This window comes from Amblyomma mixtum, chromosome 7 (assembly GCF_055824585.1).
Source record: "Amblyomma mixtum isolate Tamu chromosome 7, ASM5582458v1, whole genome shotgun sequence".
Taxonomy (NCBI): Eukaryota; Metazoa; Arthropoda; class Arachnida; order Ixodida; family Ixodidae; genus Amblyomma; species Amblyomma mixtum.
In genome coordinates, this window is record NC_143018.1 from 32,619,445 (window position 1) to 32,639,072 (window position 19,628).

Here is a 19,628-nt window from a genome sequence, read left to right on the forward strand (position 1 = left end):
GGAATCGGATTATACAAGCGCTGCTGAGTTATCCCAACCACGTGCATCGACGAGAGGGCAAGGAGGCAGGAAGGCAAGAAATGAAGGGAAAAACAGAACTGCCGGTGCTTTTACTTGGACCGCACTCGCTACCTTTCCTGTGGCTTCTTCTTGCCCTTAGCTCTCTCCCTCGCGGATGTGCTATATACGAGCTAATCCGGTTGTCCTTGCGCAACTGCCCCCCACGCGGGGGGTGGCAGCCTCGGAAAGCTAACTAGCTCATATCTCAGCATCACGCCGCCGTCGCGGTTCTGCGAAGAATTCCTGAAGAGAGAGCCCGTACTTCATCTACTGCCCGCTGGGCGTCTGTCGTGAACGAAGGCTTCTCTTGCGAAGCCTTCGCTCGGTGGCAGGGCGCTCTTTTAAAAATATTTTTTTTTGTTAACAGTATCATTCGCCGTTGACGTCAGGAAAGTATGAAAAAGGAGACACGATTAAAAAAAAAAATGCATGGCGGGAAGTTAGGCACGAACAGGAAAATGACGATGTTTACAGCGCGGCATTGGAGCATGCACGGCAAGTTGAACCTCGTTATAACGAAGTTAATTCGTTATAACCGTAGTTTCGTTATAGCCCGTTTTGGCCTAGCTTCCAAGGGCAATCGTCATTTCTTCGTTATATCCATTATTTCGTTACAAACCATTTGGTTATAACGAGGTTCGACTGTAAACAAATTATTTTTCGCTGGATTCCATGTCGTCCTAATCGGCCATTGCGCTGACCCGCGTATTCCGGCAATAGGCGTCGCGTGAGCCAAAAACGATCAGTGTAGGGAATCGGAATAGAATAGCATTGGTATATTATTCTGGTCCCGTACTGGGCTTTACGGAAAACCGTTTGGCGATGCGGAGCCGGCGGTATGTAAGAACGGTTATGTGATTTACTGGGTTGTCCAGGTCATACCGCTTCATGGATGGCTATCTCGCCTGACGAGCCCACGGACGCTTTCTAGTGCCGAGCTTCACTCTTATACGCGCAAACAGCATCGTATAGTTAACGGCGTTAAGCAGATTAGGATGGTGTTCATCGTGGCTTATTACAAAGTTCGCAAGCATTTAACGAACAGCGCAGCGGCGGATGTCAGATGCCACCAGCGTTGGTTGCTCCGTTCTCGAACGTGCATATAGCGGAGGTTGCTTTGCTGCGTGGTCTACAGGGCGGGCCCGTTGTCAAGAACGCCGCAGGTGCGCCCCCACCCCGTACCGCGTCGACGCTGCATGCCGACGACGTTTCGGCCGTGTCACAACAGCGCCACCCAGCTAGAACCTCTACGCACTCATACCTCCCACCGCGCCGTTTGCTTTCTTTACGAGCCTGCAGTTCGGGTGTCCCCCCTACTTCCTAATGAAGTTATCTGTAAACTTCGCCCCACAATGGCGCCATTGTTCAATCGAAGGCTGCCGCTTTGCCGCTGGTCGCGCGCTGTGCGTCTCTGTCGACGTGTATAACTCCGCAGCGAAGCGAGGCGACGTCGAAGGGCGTTGGCTGCCATGCAGCGGCCATTGATTGGCCGACCGACCTGTCCGCGCGCCGGCCACGCGCCTTTCACTTTGCTTGTATTCCTTTAGCGGAGAGGAATTCACGGCGCGCAGCCTTTTCGGCTTTGAGACACCAACCTTGCTTCAGGTGGAGGGGGGGGGGGGGGGGGGGTCCGTTTAAATGAGTGTGCACTGTTAGGCCGTCTCAAGGTTCGCCTCCAGCTCTCTCGCGCCACATCGCCCGTGGCCCCGCGTGCCCTGTATGCGGCCGGCTGTATTATATGGTACACATGGTGCGTATGGAGGCGTTACGGGTTGTGCTTTATGTTTCGCGCCGGCTCTTTAAGTCGATCAAGGTCTGCACACCGTTAAGGAGGAGCTGCCTGGCGATTTGTGGGCTCTCGTTATAGTCGCGACGTGCGTTCGTATCGGGCTGGGACGTGGAGTATAGTAGATTGCAATCTACGCTTTGCCCAATGCTGTCTGTGCCCTGAGGACGTGGGAGGGGTCGGACATAGCTGGTACGTGCGCAGTCTATCGGTCGGTCTATAGGGCTTCGCTGGTAAAAAATGTCTCTTAGTGCGTCCTTCTATGTCTGTGGCGACGACCACGTGCTAGCGCTTTGACGAGAGGCGCAGCGACATCTATCTTTAAATAGTAAAATCTCTCTGCGACAGTACGTACCTTGCCACGGTGGTCCAGATTGATTTTCGAATTCGCCGAACGGCTCTTTATAGCGGGAGCGTGCGCTCGAGCTCAGTACTCGCGCGTGGCTCGCAAGTGGATACTTGGGAACTTCGTGACTTGTTGAAGCTTATCTGAGATCGTTGGTGAGAGCGCGCGTTTTGGAGCCGAATCGCGCTCGCGGACTTGCTATCTGCAAGCGCGATCTCCCTTTATACTCCGCAGGAAGCGTGCGAAGGTTGTTGTCATTCATTTGTCTGTTAACTTTCAGGCATACAAGCCGAGTAGTGTTCGTGCGTCGTTGTGCCGTGGTTCGAATATCCGGAGTCCATTACGTGGCTGACGTCGTGCCCAGGAGGTTTCGTGGAGGGATTGAAGGTGAACCCGCATCATAATAAAAAAAGGTTGGAGAAGAACAGTTCGTTTGACTCCTTTGACCTCGCAGGTTTTCTAACGATGCTCGCCGGTATGCGGGAAGGGGGGTGGGGGGGAGCGACCGTCAGAATAGACTAAATGCACTTCACGTGCCGCATAGTCATCACTAGCATCCTCTGCCACGTCCGGACCCCCAGCTGTACCCCTCAACCAGCAAGCCCTTGAGAAGACCGCTACTTCGGCTTTCCTGATGGAGGTCGCTGGACGGTTCCGAGACCTCCACGTCCAATACGGTCTTTGAGCAGGAGGGGGGGGGGGGGGGGCGCTTCTGTAATGCAGGCTGCCGTCGACCACGCGGTGTATCAGACGGACGGGAAGAAAACACGCGATCGTTCGGCTCTTCAAGGTCTCCGGTAATGGTACATTTATGGCGGTGACTCGCGTAGAAGGAAGTGTTCCGGGCGCTAACGGTATTCGACGGAAGCCGCTGCTGTTGCAGACGCGATTGAGATGGTGCGCCGCGGCTTCCGCGCTTTGGAGACGATAAGCCGGTGTGACGTGCTGTATTCCGGGATTCCCATTGTTTAGGGGATCTTCGCCGCCCAAGGTCGGTCTTATGGTGTTTCGCGTATATCGTTGCAAGAGGCGGCTTGTGGAAGAGCTTGGAAGGCTTTGAGAGAGTTTCTAGGTCTAACCTTCGCTCGCCGTAGCTTAAACTTTAGGGGGACTCTTACACGCCTGGAAGGCAAGGCGATTTGGAAAGCGCTCACGCTAAAGTGATGGACACGATTCTGAGAGAATAGAAGTATAGCAGAGAAGAAACACGGGAATCGTACTGTCTAACAATGCACAAAATGGTCATTTCGTAAAAAAAAAAGAGAAGGTGGTGAGCTTATCGATTTCAAATAATGCAAAATAAATAAATAGGAAAATAAGTTATTGGCAGATATTTAACTCCCAACGGAAGCCGCAAACGAGAACAATCAGAATGCCGAGAGACACACCGACACAACGGCGCACACTGCATGCAGTAGGTTGCTGGTTTAGGTCTCCCACGTACAACATGTAGAAGCTGTGGTTGGCCTCAGCTGAGTTGGCGTTTCTCCTACTTTTCAACTGGCGTAAAATTAAAAAAAAAAATCACGTTATCAACATCCCAGCTTTCCTTTCTCCTCTTCAGTTCGATGCCCGTCTACACTTCTTCGTAGTTCTCAATTCGCGAAAAAAAAAAGCGATAGAGTTTGCAACATTTCTACATTAGCGCCTCGTTCACATGCGGCATAAGTCAGTCCGGTCCTAAACCAGCAGCACTGAAGTCAACGGGCAAGGAGAGCGCCCAAGGAAGAACGGGACTCACCGAAACTCGATGCCGGAGTGATCACCACCACGTCGTCTCTCCTCCCGAACCGGAAAAGAAGAAGCCGGCGAAAAGAGCTGCTCCTCTTCGCAAGAGCGGAGCCGAAGAGGCAGAGGGACTCCGCCGAGAGTGAGATCTCGGAGCGGCGCGTACACTCTCCCTGGGCGACGACGTCAACGACGACGAGTGAGCGCGCTCGCGCACGCTAACCGGCAGCGAGAGGACACAACAAGCCCGACACGTCTGGGACGGTCTCCTGTCCTGGGACCAAGTGGGTCAGAGCTGGCAGCGGCTGCCCGCTAAACTGGCTCGCCGACGCTCGAAGCCACGCGCCGCCGCACGAGCGGGTCTCTCTCCAGCGCCGTCGACGTCCCTTTCAATCGGCGGTAAAGAAAGCCGGTTTTCGCTCTCCGCGCTGGGTGAGCAAACGGTGCTGGCAGGCAACGCCGGGAGAGGGAGAGGCGGTTGTGTGGGTGGCTGGGCTGGTAGGTGAAGGTGTACGCGAAACTTTCGTTAGCCCGTCGCTTTCTCTCACCCCTTTCCTACTCTTCTGTTTCTCCGCTGTGGTCCAGCTGTGGCGATTCTCGAGCGAGAGTACTCTTGAAGAGCCCTTCGTCGTTAACAAACCGCTATCTAGATGGATGGTCGCGATGGACAAGTTGAAGATCCTGCTACACTCGAAGCCCCCGCCGTCTGAAGATTGGCCACTTCGGTCGGCTACAATGTCTTCTCGAGTGCCCCTGTCCTGGACTCTGTGGGTACAGATGCAGGGGTTTCAGTGTCTTCTCGAGTGCTCTGGCGTAGGCGTCCAATATAGATCCTGGATACGGTTAAGAATCCCGTCGTCGTCGTCGCCTTGGTTCAGCCTAGTCGTCGTATTCCTGATCTTGCGAACAGTGCGAAGCAAGGCAGCTTCGTTGTCTTGGCGACTGTCCTTCGTAGATCCCGCTTCTTCGTTGGGTCCCGAGCGCCTTGTCTCCGAGGCTCGTAGTCTCTGTCCGCTTCGGAGGCGCTGTGTTGCGACGCTCCTGGAAGTGAAGCCGACTGACTACGCTTGCTCAGACTCGGGGCGGGTATATAAAGAGGGGCCACAAGGATGTGGGGAGAGGAACCGCGGGCCCTTTGCGGTAACTCTGCAGCACGTGGTCCTCTTGCGTTTCATCTCGGGCCTTGTTTTGTTTCTTACGACATTCCGAGCGTCCGAGGTAGGGGAAAAGAGTTGAGAAGAGAAGTGAAAGAGTGGCGACGTTTTGCGGGGTGAAACGTGTGTAATGAGCAAGAGGCGACAGAACGCGTGGGCACAAGAAGGTGAAAGAGAAGCAGAAACGAAAGAAGAACGGGAGACTTGCGTGGCACACTGTCGCCACGAGAGGTGGTCGAGAGATGTGTCGTCTTTCCTGGAAGGAATGTCTTTGAGGAAGAATGTGTTACCACGCTTTCTTCTTCGTGACCGTAGTGCTCTTTGAAAAGAAAGCTGAGAAAGTAAAGAAAGAAAGAAGACAAACCACGCAGCGCCAACTATTTGCTCTACAGACCGCGGAAAAAAAATAAGGCATGCGTGAATACGCCATGTTGCGCCGTGTAAGGTGGAATTGGTTACCGTGCATTTTAACTCCTTTGTATGAGGTTTGAGCCCGTGAGCTGGTGTGTGGGTTGTAAAGAAGTCTAGCACAAATAGCCCGACGGCCCGAAGGGCAGAATCGTACCGTGCCACGCTACGGTTCGCGATCACGCTGTTAGAGACAGCGCCAGGCCGTTTCCACGTTTGCATTAAGGGGAGGTCGGTAGACAGCAATGTTTGCCTATAGTCCTTTCCACTGTTTTGCAGCTTGATTGAGCGCGCATGCGCGGTGGACTGTGCTGCGCATGCGCAGTAAATGCCTTTGTGAAATACGGCAATCAGAACGCTGCTGCCACAGCCGAGTGGAATTATGGCAGCGGCCAAAAAGGCAACTGTGAGAAGGTCTACACCGCGTGTTTCTCTGGCGTCGGAGTTCCTTTGTGCCGTCTTAGGCTTTGGCCGGAGGTGCGCGATTCGCACTTTGCTTTTCCATTTACTGCTGTTGCCGTGAGCAGTGATGTGTTAATTAGTAATGCTTCTGGCCGTAAGTAAGCGTATATTTATTTCCTCAAAGGTCTCGGTTGATACATTACATGAGGGAGTGGACGGTATCTGGCAAAAAATGGTAAAAAATGTTAAAATTAAAGCTTGGCGATGCTCCGCTTGAATTCTAGTGAGTTGATGATAATGACAACTTCGGTGGGCAGGTCATTCCAGTCTCGTGCAGTACGCTGAAAAAATGACTGCTGAAAGGTCACAGTATGGGCTTGTAGGGGATACACTGCGTTGCTGTGGCTGAACCGGGCGATGCGGTGGGCTCTTTTTATGTAGGAGTTATCAACAGGCAAATAATGGAAAAAATTTATGAAAAAGGTTAAAACGTGCTATCTTATCAGAATAAGCGATGGGAAAAAAAATTGGAGGAGACACTTTAATCGCTATGATGTGGTAGCTTTACGCGGTTATCGCCCACATATGCAGGATTGGTCATTCTCCGCTTTGCATTCATAGACCCCTGGGAGTCCTCGTACCCCTCCTGGCGCAGTGGTGCAGCGGTTAAGCGATGCGCCACTGCCCTGGGACGGTAGGTGCTGCCACCGGAGGGGCTTGTGCGTCCCAGGTTACTTTTCCCAGACAACCCCTCGCGGTAAATCATTAACTGACATCTGTCACGTTGGGAATTTTTCTCACATAGTCCTGTGGGCAGGTTGTGGTGGCGCCGCAGGGTCACGTGATCTAGGTGGCCAACCTGCCCCCTAGGTTGCCTCAATGGAGATTTTTCGTGGATTTTTCTCTCACCTCAAGTACGACGACGCCGTCTTTTCTGCGACACGAGCTCGTTAACTCTATCGTTAACGTTAAAATAGTTATTCGCAGCCGACGGCTGTCTGCTAAACTCCCCTTAGACCGAGCATGGTTTCTGGGGGTTTGACGTCCCAAAGCGACTCAGGCTATGAGGGACGCCGCAGTGGAGGGCTCCGGACATTTCGACCACCTGGGGTTCTTCAACGTGCAACTGACATCGCACAGTACACGGGCCTCTAGAATTTCGCCCCCATCGGAATGCGACCGACGCGGTCGGGATCAAGTGGGAGTGGCTTGGCGCTCTCGTTATCGGCGTGTTCTTGAAGCGTTGCTATTAAGCCGCTTCAGTGATCGGTCACTTATGCTGATATTTTTTTTTTACTCGCCCCTATACCTCTTAATAACTCCTAGAGGTGAAGTCATGGTCGCCCGCTTATGTCTTCAGAATCGAATTTTTATTGGTATATAGCGATCCTGGCTTATACGTCTCGTCAGCCGTTTTAATGTAACACCATTCCGCCACTATGTGCTGAAGACCTTGGCGTCTGTACACACTACATATATACCGCGGTGAAATGTTTCTTACTTTCGGTATTTTCCAATTGTTTCCCGTGCCTGTCGGTTTTCAACAGCATCATCTGATTAGGGCTAATGCAAGAAAACTTGCTGTTCGTCATTAAGATGCGGCTTAAGACAAAGGGCAATGAGTTGTTCTCCCACGTAGTCGAAAAAAGACACAAACTTTGCGAAAGAGTCCAAAGAGGGCGCCACATGCAATGGCGACAGCGTACCACGTTGTTCCCATTAAGAACGTTCGCATGCAACGCATGTCCAAGCGGTAAGAATACAGGAACGGCGAAACAACGGCGGCGGCCGCATCCGCTCATGCAACGCGTATTCTCGCGAGACCAGCAGACACAAAAGCGACAAAAACAACGGCAGGCAGGCCGAGAAACAACGGCAGGCAGCTCGCATCCTCGTCCGGAACTCTGTCGGCCGCTTAACAATTCTTTCCGGAAGGATGAACGCATAAAAGGAACGGCGGCGGCGGCCTCCGTGACCGGAGGCTCCTGCATTCCATCCGCGCCGCGAGCTAGCGTGAAGACTCGCTGCACGAGCGGACGAAACAAGCCATGCTCCTTTTCTCTCTTTTTTTTTTGTTTTGCGTGCGTGCGTGCGAGAAGCCCCCGAGTTACGGAGAGCGGATGCTACCGTGTGTGTGCGAGCGTTGTCTTTGCAAAGAACGAGGCTCTACATTTTTTTTCTTCTTCCTTTCGTGTTTTGTTTTTCTTCATCTTTCCCCGTCGAAATGTTTTTTTTTTTCTGTTTTTTTTTTTGTCCTGTTGTGTCTGTGGCCCTTCTTTGTCCAAGTCCGAGCGATGGGTCACCAAAGGGTTGAGCACGGACTTCAAAATTCTGAGGCGCGAACCGGAGGCGCTTTAACGTCGCTAATTATTCAGATTGTTTCGGCGTAAAGTGAGCGGTGCTTGAAAAAGGAAACAAAGGAAGCACACGGGGATTGAGAGAACAGCGTATCTTCTCTGTCTTTGTGGGGCACGCAACTCGCATAGTGAACGTTTCTGTCTTTTGTCTTGTTCCTTACTCGGCTAGCGTAAGCTCCGCTACTGTGTTATGGGAGAGCATTATCAACATGCTGGAAACAGCCTCTCGAGAGGAGCTCGCCGGTACTACACGGTGAAGTTCAGGAGACGTGTACAGCGTAGGAAGTTAGCTGACTAATGTCCTAATTGTGCCCGCTAATTCGCCGACTTTGCCAAGCTCCCCCTGTGTGGTAGAGACGCCGCCCCCAGCCTCCATCTTGGTCCTGTTTTTTTACTCGAATATGTTTCCTTGCACGATGCAAATCTGTGCAGCTCGAAATTGGGCTGACAAGGTAGATATACTTGGCGAGTCTTTTAATTCGCCTCATCTGCCCCCTTTCCATGGAAAGAGAAATAAAAATTGGAATTGGAATATACTGTAGTGTCGGTATAGTTTCGTTATCCGCGCCGGATGCAATTTGCATTCTTTTTATAGCATCGCTCTGCACACTATAGTCGACGGCATGGAGATTTCTGTTGTATGACGTTGAAGGACTTACCAGCAGTAGCCCGGATGCTCTAGCTTCCTTATCACGTTTTTTTTTCTTTTTTTGTATTGCGGCTTCCCTCGATGAAGCTTACTTGTGTCGCATTCGCATCGCTTATCGCTTGTCGCGTCAATCCCTTGCAACTGCCACTGATGGCTTGTGTTCCGGAGTCTCGGTTGCGGATATCTCGGTGTAGATCTTTAGCTTGTCTCCATTTCGGCGTATCGTGAGACTGCAATTACCGCAGGCCTTTAGCGCATAGCCACCTTCTACCTTTTCGCAGGTGCCAATCCCGCCTGTGTCAGCTGTGCCGCGCTAAACACCACACTACTTAACGCTCAACGCATGGAGGAACGGTGGTCTTCAAACCGCAGAAGTACGCTATAAGCATTCTATCGTTTTTTTTAGCACCATTGAAGTGGTTCATATTAAGGCGAAAGCCTTTAACGGCTCATACTGTCGTCCGTTAACAAAGCGTGTCACAAGCGTTTAACTCGGGAACTAAAAAAGTTAGAAGGAAAGCAATGGTTGCTTCAGATAGAGGAGGAAAAATGAACCTAGAAGCCAAGTTTGATGACTGTAGATTAATTAGTTAAATAATTATAGGCAAAGATGTAGAAATTGGGGCGAAATAGCGCGGACGTCGTTATAGTCACGGGAACGGTGTAACGTCACATCCAGCGGAAGTCGTCACGGCATAGTGAAAATTTTCACAGAATGGTCGGAAAAACCTCGGATTTGTGTTAAACTAGATGGGAAAATGTGTAATTAAGCGTAATTAACACTTAGGATCCCCGAAAGATGTATGATTTGGGTATCGATATAGCCACGGGAACGGTGTGACGTCACATCCACCGGAAGTCGTCACGGCATAGCGTCCTCGGCTTTCGCCTCTCAACACTTTAGTTGCCAAAGTGTCCTCGCAATTTTTTGTGCATACGCTGTAAACAGAGTGCAATAAGAAGGTACTAAGCTCCCTTCCTTTTATAAACGGGAGTTCGATAGAGGTCAGATTACTCCCTTTTTGCTTGCATTCGTGTTTAGAGTGTAGAAAACAGCAGCGACAGAAGAAGAGGGGGAGTGGCGGCCACTGAGAATGTCACTTCCTTGGACACAGAAGCTTTATCGCTGGGGTAGCGGTCTGCAAAGCTGCATCAAAGAATAGTTCAATGAGGGGCGTCAGTCCTGTGGGGGAAGGGTTCAGTTCGCTGACAGTTCATTTCGGTCACAATGGAGCTGATCCACATTCGTACACAACCGCATCAGGAAGGTTATACTATTGCAACTAGGTCTCAGAACTTTATCGCACTTAATGTGCAGTATTCGGAAGTCTCTCCGCTTCTTTTGTTGTGCGAAAAGTATCATTTTAAACATTCTGGTCGCTCTGTTTGACTGTGATCCGCCGCGAGAAAAATCTCGTGGAAATAAAAAAAAACAAAACTGAACATGGGGAACCGATGGGCGTGGAGGATGTTCGCGAGCCTACCTTCTGTGGTGAAGCGCCTTCTTGCGTCAAAATGTCGTGTTCACGCCATCGCGGTGGATCAGTCTGGGTAAATAATTAATACGTCGGACTGAAAACTAGAGCAGCTCGACAGCTCGCAATGTCAACATTGCTACCACGTGCCTGCACCGAGGATAGGACGGGGAAAAAATGAGGCGCGGAAAGGAAAACCGAAGTCAGTGCGAAAGCTCACGACAACCTTCGCTTTAGCACCTTTTCGCGGGGCGCACTACTCAGCGGCGCGTGACTGGACCGTTCGCGTTCGACTTGTGTAACTCGCCGTTTTTTTTTTTTTACTTGCTTCTTTCTTGTCGCTGTTCCTCGATGTCGGGGAAGCGCGCTCTGTACATGATGTGTGCAAGCGGCCGGAGGGTCTTTGACTTCTGTGAAGGAAGTCAAAGACCCCCCCCCCCCCTTCACTCCCCACTCTACGCCACGTTTTCTTCGGTCCCTTTGAAATGCGACTCTGCGATCGTTGCTGCACACACACACACACCGTTATTCGATTTGTCGCCGGACGGGTTTCGCGCGGTCACGTAATACTCGTCGCGTGATGGGAGAGAGTGAAAAAAAAAGGAACAAGAAGTACGGAGACATCAAAGGTCGGGCGTATTGCCCAGCCGCGTCTATTGTTCGCACATGGAGGGACGGACGGACGAACGAATGGACGATGTATACTACACACCGGTTCATTGTTGGCTGCAGCTATTGTACGCCCGCAGAGTCGTCTGCAATTAAAGCTTACGTAATTCTGCTCGCCCGACAAGCGGCTGTATGGTGGTGCGCCCGTCGAGAGATTCAATTCACTGTAGTCGTTGTGCTTGGAATGCAAGGAGTTAACGTCACTGTGCCCCTTCAGCGGAATAAGCGATGGAGACGTCGTGTGCTGACAGAGCCCTCGGCGCTGGAGCCGCCCGTGAGAGCACAGCAACGTCTTTGTGGACGTTCAGCGCTTCTTGTAGGCATCGTAGGGCTTTATAGCAGCGGAGCCTTGTAGACTCTATATGGCCTGTAATGCCTGCTTGCTAAGCGAACGGCCTTCAGGCTTTATGCGACTAGGCTGTGAGGGCTCTTTGGGGCACTTTTTGTAGGGGCTAAGGCCAAGGGCTAAAGGGGCGGTCATAACAGCCTTCGGGACTCTGTGAAGCTTTGTAAAGGTTTTCGATAAAGACATTTAGATCCATAACCTTTCACCCCCCTACAAGGCGTTATAAGCTTTAGAGTCATTGTAAGTGCATAGAGCGAAGTCAGATGTTTTGTGCGTAACGTGTTCCCAAGTCCCAGCACGCAGACACAACTTTTCGATGTGTCTTACGCTTGTCTGGATCTGCACACCAATGGGACCCTATTGACTCTGAATGGTTGATGAATTTTAAGGCGAGAATGTGTATGAAAGGGCTTGTCAACCTGAGAAGTTTACCATACATCTTACACGTCAATGCGCCCTTGTGAATAAATGTATGAGACCTTGTTAGCAAGGGGTGTTTACACGTCTATAACTCGTTCAAAGTTTATGAGGCGCTGCGCACCGATAAAGCGTCGCCGACACTGAACGGCTCGTGCAGAAGGGGGCCTTATGAAACTGCGATAAGGATTTATAAGTGCCCGCGTAAGGACTCTCGGCGTCTTCAAGGCGTACGCAGCCTCGGCCATGTATACTATACCTCGATTGCAGCCGCGTCGCTACCGGCTCCTGCCGGGCCCTGCACCGCTCGCTGGGCGTCCTGTATAGGAAGCCCCGTATGCAAGCGGTGTTCCGATAGCGCATACCGGGTCCATATGGCATAATGACACCAAGTGAGTGAGAGAGGGTGTGCGAGAGAGAGAGAAAGTGCGACGTGCGCGCTGCCCGCCTGGCTGCCGCGCGCGACTTCGTAGCGCGATTCCGATCGCGCGGGAAGCGGTACAACCGGAACGTGCTTCGTTCCTTTCCCTCTCACTCTCTTCCGATGCCTTTCGGAGATAAGGGGAGAGAGAGAAAGAGCGTAGGCACGCTGCATCCGTCAGCCCGGACCTGTTATGCGGACTGTGCGCTCGCGCGCCAAGCCGTTCTCGTCGTCGATTTGCATAACGGATCGTCTTTCTTTTGCCTGCGTCGCGTGCGAGGCGGGTGTATGTATAGCGCGTGCGTGTATCGGTATAAGGGGCCGGTCGTGGAATATCCCGTTTCTTGGTGTGCTGCCGAGTGTGTATATGTGGTGGGGGTATTGCGCGAGTTTTCGGACATGGCACGCGTTGCTAGTCAGGATGTACGGGGACGACTTTTTGGCCGCGCGCAAAGCGCGGTGTATACTCTTCTGTGGAGGCGAGAGGAAGGAGTATCGACTGTGAGGGCTACCATCACGGAGGGCGCCTGAACGCATCGTCGCTTTAAGATGTGGCCACATCGACCGTTCGTGTGGGATCTTCGCTGAAAGTCACAACGATGTGTATCGTCTGCGTTTTGTCTCGTTTCGAAAGTTCACAGGGTGCTAAGTTTGTTGCTGGGGTGTGTAGAAGATGGGTAGCATAGGGGCAGTATAGGGCTTTTGAAAGTGTGGAAAATGAAGGAGGGAAATTATCCTCACTCTCGAGATATTTGGGGCACTGTAAGAGCACGAACTACGGGACCTAAAAGCAAACCTTGTGACCTGGGAGACGACGGTGAGACGTATTTGTCTTCCTTAGCATATTTTCCGCTTATGCACGCGTATATCCGCGTGCGTGCATATTCCAGCTCGCGAAAGCTGCATGTGCCTATTTAAATCTACGACACTCGTACACCGATTTCTGTCTTCTTCCTTCCTGAGAAGCTACGGGCGTGAGCTTTATTATGAACTAGTACAGCGGTTTCTGTCTTCTTATCTTCCTTTGTGTTACGGGTGCTAGCTTCAGTATAGACGACTATATATCAACTTCACGCTGTATTGCGACCTCCTGTTTAGTTTCGTATTGGTTGCCTCGACGAAAGACAGAACAGCGGTGCGAAGGAGACAGGTACTTACCACCCAGGCGGAGCTGCACTGTTGCTCCAGTGTTCGTACACGTGTGACGTTCCCGCCTGTCGGGGGTCAGTCACAATGCAACACAGTTGTTTGTTGCTATCTACGGGTACTGCTGAAGCGAGGAGAAATGAGCCAACACACAACGCCTCCGAGTCAACCTAATTTATTCACACTCTCTGCCTGAAGGTGTAACTGGGAGTTCCGCTCACCGCTGTCTTGTACTAGGCGTCGGTGCTGTCCGGCCAACAGGTGCCTCGCTGCTTGGCTGCTCTGGCGGGGGTGGCGCTCAGCCTGGTGACGGTCCCCCGTTTCGGTGACTATGACGGTTGATGGCGTCAGGCTTCTTGGGCGCCTCGGCTGGCGGTACTCTGACGGGTTGTGGCGTCCGGCTTCTTGGGCGTCTCGGCTGGCGGTCAGTTTGCGACGGATGCCCGCGGGTCCGGCCTCACCGACTACAGACCAGCGCGATCTGCTTCCGTCCACCTCGCCCGTCTCTGCCCGTTCTCTTTTGTCTCTCCTGTCTCCAACGCCTCTCTGAGGATTCTCTTTCTTTCCTTCGGTGTCCTCCTCGCCTCCTCTGCTGGGAGCCCTCTTGTGCTAACTTGCCGGCCTCCCCCGCCACCTCGAGCCATTAGTAAGGCCGTCGCGCTGCAAGACAATGCAGGCCAGTGGGCCCGCGAACTCCGGGAAGCTGTTTGTGCCGCGAGCGTTCCGGCCTACCCTCCGCGCCGCAGGGTGCCGGCCTCTTCGCGAACGCGGAGTTCATGTTCAGCCGAAGACGCACTCCTCTCGAAGTTGACATATTTATGAGGGTCACGGCTGTCCTCTCTCTTCTCGCATCGGAACCCGGGGTGGTCTCTTCCAAGAACCGCGGCTTGGTCACGTGACCACGGCATTCGAAAACTTGGCCGTCAACGGACAAAGGGAGTCCTCCCTTAGCAGCGGAAGAGAGCAGCTGCCCGGGGAGACAGTCTGTTTTCCAAGGGCATGGGGCCCTCTTTTCTTTTGGGTTAACTTCCCTTAATAAAGACCCAACTCCTAGCCTTCTCCGAGTCCACAGACCGTCCCTCGCAACAAGGCCGTCTGCAGGCGTGCATGCGCGCACACACAAACGCACAAACGTGCCTGTCTCTGTGCCAAAGGGGGGGGGGGGGGGGGGGGGGGGAGTTGGGGACGCGCTGCAAAACGGGCCGCAGGGATGCGTGTGGTCGCGCTGGGCTCCGCGCGCGGCCTCTCCTCTTTTGCCCTCTGGCTATTTCGCACGTCTCTGTGTTGCGCCCGCTGCATTCTACACAACCGCCTTCGCTGACGGAGCAGGGCGATAACTTTGAGAAAGACACAGTGTCTCTGGTGTTCGTCGATGGAGAGAGTTCTTTTGTGCCATGCCTAGGCCTCCCGTACACAGTCCTTCACAACCCCCTCTTCTTATAAAGAAATTTTCTATGAAAATTTTGTGATCACCGCACTTTCACAACCAACAGTACGTCGCAAAGTTCGCAACTCAATCTTATGGCAGCAGTCATATTTCGAGCACAACAAAGCTGCCAAACATCGTCGTCGCGCACAAGCACTGGTTTCACAACACGGCACAATGTGGGCGGACCCTCAGTCCCCCCAGGCAGAGGAGTAAATTTCACACGGCGGACAATTCCGCCTTCTAAGTAAAACACGCAACCGCAGAAAAGTCATGAGTACAGGTAAAAGTAGACGATTTTCCCCATTCTCTCTCGTCTTTTTCCTTAAGTCCAGGCTATTAGCATACAAAACAAATGATCGCAGCAGCTCGTAGGATCATCCTAGATTCCGAAATGTATTACAAAGGTTATATGTGATTATGGAGGGTATATACGCGGCCCGCGGCTTCTTAGAGCGTAGTTATGTGTTGGCAGGGGTATCCCCGAAGCGCGAGTCTCATCTTGATTGGCGAGCTCTAACAATACCTCCGGTGGGACGCTCTGCAAGCCATTTTCGGGGACATCGTTCGGGGGAGACCCAGAACTCTCCGTCAGGCGTGGTCGCGCCGAACTTCCTAGCGTGCTGGAGAAGGCCTCGGCACCTCCGGCATGACGTAGCCTATTAACATGGACTATCTTTTCTTGTGCAGACTGCGTGTGGCGGATGCGAACGGTCACGTTAGACAGGCCCTCCACTATTCGATACGGGCCGACCCACTGTGGCGACAGCTTTCTCGCAAGTCCCTTTGATGGGACCTCAGCGTGCAGATACACTCTATCGTCTACCTTGAAATCTGCCTCCCTGCTAGCATTTTCTAGACGCCTTACTCGTGACTCTGCGGCCGACCGGAGGGCCTCTCTTGCCGTCTTGTGCGCGTCACTCAGCCTTTGCGCAAGCTCAGCCTGGTAGTTGTCTAGGGTGCCATAGTGGCCTTTCGGTTCTTCATATGCTGTCCCGGGGAGCACTGGTTGCCTCCCGTAAAGTAGAAAGAAGGGGCTTTCCTGAGTTCCTTCGTGGACGGCAGAATTGTACGCTGACGTAGCGAACGTCAGCCAAAGATCCCAATCGCGCTGATCTTTGTGTACATAATGCGAAAGGATCTTAATCAGCGTTTGGTTCAACCTCTCCACGGCCCCATTGCATTCAGGGTGGTAGGCTGTTGTCTGGAGCTTTTTGACACCCAGCAAGCGGTAAACACTCTGCATCAGCTTTCCGGTGAAATTAGCTCCTTGGTCGGTGAGTAGCTGTGAAGGAACTCCGTGACGCAATACAACCCCCTCGACGAATGCCCTCGCAACAGTCTCAGCCTTTTGGTCTTCCAGAGCGAACGTTTCGGCATACCGCGTCAGGTGATCCACAAACACGAGAATGTAGCGCTTGCCGGACGTCGTACTCGGCAAAGGCCCTACGATATCCATGGCAGTCCTTTCGAACGGTCCGTTTACGTCCTGGAAAACCTGCAGTGGAGCGGGCTTCCTTCCTTTCGGGGTTTTTCGAAGCATGCAGGATTCGCAGTTCCTACAGTACTGAGCGATGTCCTTCCTCATGCCAGGCCAGAAGTACCCTTTGCTGACCCTCTGACGGGTTTTTCGGAAACCTAGGTGGCCCGCGCTCGGTATGTCGTGATGCAGCCACAGGATTTCCCCTCTCATAGACGATGGAACAACGCTCCGACCCGGGTCATGCTCCTTCTCCCTGAACTTTAGAATACCTTGCCGATCCAAAAAATATCGGCCAGCTTCCTTTCCCCCCGCGTTCTCACACTTGTTTACAATTTTCCTAATTGATGGGTCCCTCCTCTGCTCGTCGTGTAGATGGGACCACTCCACAGAGGGCAAAAACTGGGTTACGCGGGTCACGGCAGAGCGACTGAGCGCATCAGCGTTCTGATTTGTCTTCCCCGGGCGATGAAGGACCTCAAAACTATATTCCTGTATCGCCGGCCTATCGCGCGCCCAGTTATCAATCGGGATATAAGCTCCGCCTACCCGAATCATGCCCTGGCTGAACAACATGTCTATCCGTTGGTCTCTTAATATGTCTTGTCCGATGATGCCGGCTACAGGAAGCATGACACTGTCGTCGCACACATAAAATTTACTAATGAACGTGTGGCTGCCAAGTGCCAAAGGTATGCGATAGACGCCGAACGTGCCTATGCGGTCTCCAGTGATGCCGATAAGAGTTATCTGGCTCTCGCACCTTTCGAACACATTCTCCCAGTTCGAGTCTATACCTGTCAGTGCGCTGCGCTTTAATAGGCTGACCTTGGAACCTGTGTCCACGAGACACTTCACGGGTCTGCCTGCCACCTTGCACTCGATTATCGGGCTCGTCTCCCGGCATAGGTTCACTACTGCCTCGCACTGCCCCCGTTCATCCCGGTCGACGACGGAGGCCGTACTCAGTTTCCCTGCACCTTTGCTGTGATCTGGTCCTCGTCGCGACGGTTATTAAAGTGGGTTCCTGACCCTGGCCTGGACCAGCGGGGCGTCTGACGCGCCCGACAGAAGCGAGCGAAATGTCCCGGCCTGCCGCAAGAAAAGCAAACGCCCAAGTTACCGCGCTGGCGGGGCTCCCCATTCGGTTCAGTCTGGTTGCGCACTCGGAGGCTTTCCTCTAGGAGTCTCCCCAAGCGTTCCAAGCGCATTCCGAGTCCGTCCTTCTCCTCCAAGTTTTCAAGCTGCCTGACAGTCACAGCGCGTGTACGCAAAGTCTTCTCAATTTCCTCCTCCCTGGCTGCCACTTCCACAGCGTCGGAAAAGGTTTTGGGGTCCCGCGACAAAGCAAACCGCCGGACTGGGTCACGAAGGCCATTAAGGAATTGGGAAAGAAGCTGCTCATTTAGTATCTCATTCCTTACACCTTTCTTCGACGTGTCCTCGCCATCAATGTCCCTCAAGGTCTCCGCTCCGAGTCTCTTCAAACGGCTCGCGAAAGAGCGTGCATCCTCACTAACGTTTTGGCGCGCATTTAAGAATTTTTCAACTTTTGTGCTCGCCGGTTCGTTGTCGAAACGCTTTAATGCGAGCGCTTTGAAAGATTTGTATGTGGCAGCGCTAGCCACCTCTTCATCCCTCCAGGCGAAATCCTGAGCCGCCGCGACCATTTTGCACCGTGCCATCCCAATCGTTTGTTTTTCCTGCCATCCTCCCATGTTGGCCACCTGTTCTAAAATTTGCAGGAAGTCCCTGATTTTGGGACCCGTGTCGTCCCCTGTGAACGTCGGAATCATACCGCCCAACATTAGCGCACTAGCTCCCAACGTTCCGTCATGAGAATTCTGCGATTGCGGTAGCGACATGTTGGCCCCTTTCTCCTCGGGTACGAGGGTTAATGGTCTCGCACCACAACTTCAGCAAGATCCCACCGCTGCCACCACTTGTGACGTTCCCGCCTGTCGGGGGTCAGTCACAATGCAACACAGTTGTTTGTTGCTATCTACGGGTACTGCTGAAGCGAGGAGAAATGAGCCAACACACAACGCCTCCGAGTCAACCTAATTTATTCACACTCTCTGCCTGAAGGTGTAACTGGGAGTTCCGCTCACCGCTGTCTTGTACTAGGCGTCGGTGCTGTCCGGCCAACAGGTGCCTCGCTGCTTGGCTGCTCTGGCGGGGGTGGCGCTCAGCCTGGTGACGGTCCCCCGTTTCGGTGACTATGACGGTTGATGGCGTCAGGCTTCTTGGGCGCCTCGGCTGGCGGTACTCTGACGGGTTGTGGCGTCCGGCTTCTTGGGCGTCTCGGCTGGCGGTCAGTTTGCGACGGATGCCCGCGGGTCCGGCCTCACCGACTACAGACCAGCGCGATCTGCTTCCGTCCACCTCGCCCGTCTCTGCCCGTTCTCTTTTGTCTCTCCTGTCTCCAACGCCTCTCTGAGGATTCTCTTTCTTTCCTTCGGTGTCCTCCTCGCCTCCTCTGCTGGGAGCCCTCTTGTGCTAACTTGCCGGCCTCCCCCGCCACCTCGAGCCATTAGTAAGGCCGTCGCGCTGCAAGACAATGCAGGCCAGTGGGCCCGCGAACTCCGGGAAGCTGTTTGTGCCGCGAGCGTTCCGGCCTACCCTCCGCGCCGCAGGGTGCCGGCCTCTTCGCGAACGCGGAGTTCATGTTCAGCCGAAGACGCACTCCTCTCGAAGTTGACATATTTATGAGGGTCACGGCTGTCCTCTCTCTTCTCGCATCGGAACCCGGGGTGGTCTCTTCCAAGAACCGCGGCTTGGTCACGTGACCACGGCATTCGAAAACTTGGCCGTCAACGGACAAAGGGAGTCCTCCCTTAGCAGCGGAAGAGAGCAGCTGCCCGGGGAGACAGTCTGTTTTCCAAGGGCATGGGGCCCTCTTTTCTTTTGGGTTAACTTCCCTTAATAAAGACCCAACTCCTAGCCTTCTCCGAGTCCACAGACCGTCCCTCGCAACAAGGCCGTCTGCAGGCGTGCATGCGCGCACACACAAACGCACAAACGTGCCTGTCTCTGTGCCAAAGGGGGGGGGGGGGGGGGGGGGAGTTGGGGACGCGCTGCAAAACGGGCCGCAGGGATGCGTGTGGTCGCGCTGGGCTCCGCGCGCGGCCTCTCCTCTTTTGCCCTCTGGCTATTTCGCACGTCTCTGTGTTGCGCCCGCTGCATTCTACACAACCGCCTTCGCTGACGGAGCAGGGCGATAACTTTGAGAAAGACACAGTGTCTCTGGTGTTCGTCGATGGAGGGTTCTTTTGGGCCATGCCTAGGCCTCCCGTACACAGTCCTTCACACACGAGCTCCAGCCATGATAGCTATGCGAGTAAACCGTAATCGTTTC

At 53.2% G+C, this 19,628-nt stretch overlaps 2 protein-coding genes across 6 annotated transcripts in view; one reads left to right on the forward strand and one right to left on the reverse strand.

Moving 5' to 3' along the window:
- The window catches only part of LOC149335583 (uncharacterized), a 45,628-nt gene extending 41,237 nt beyond the window's left edge, over positions 1-4,391 (reverse strand). Inside the window, exon 1 of the mRNA XM_089552179.1 lies at positions 3,934-4,391. The gene's annotated coding sequence lies outside the window, so the exon portion shown is untranslated. The remainder of the gene's footprint in view (positions 1-3,933) is intronic.
- Positions 1-19,628, forward strand: part of LOC149335584 (DNA (cytosine-5)-methyltransferase PliMCI-like) — a 90,497-nt gene that overhangs the window by 37,391 nt on the left and 33,478 nt on the right. The window lies entirely within an intron of this gene.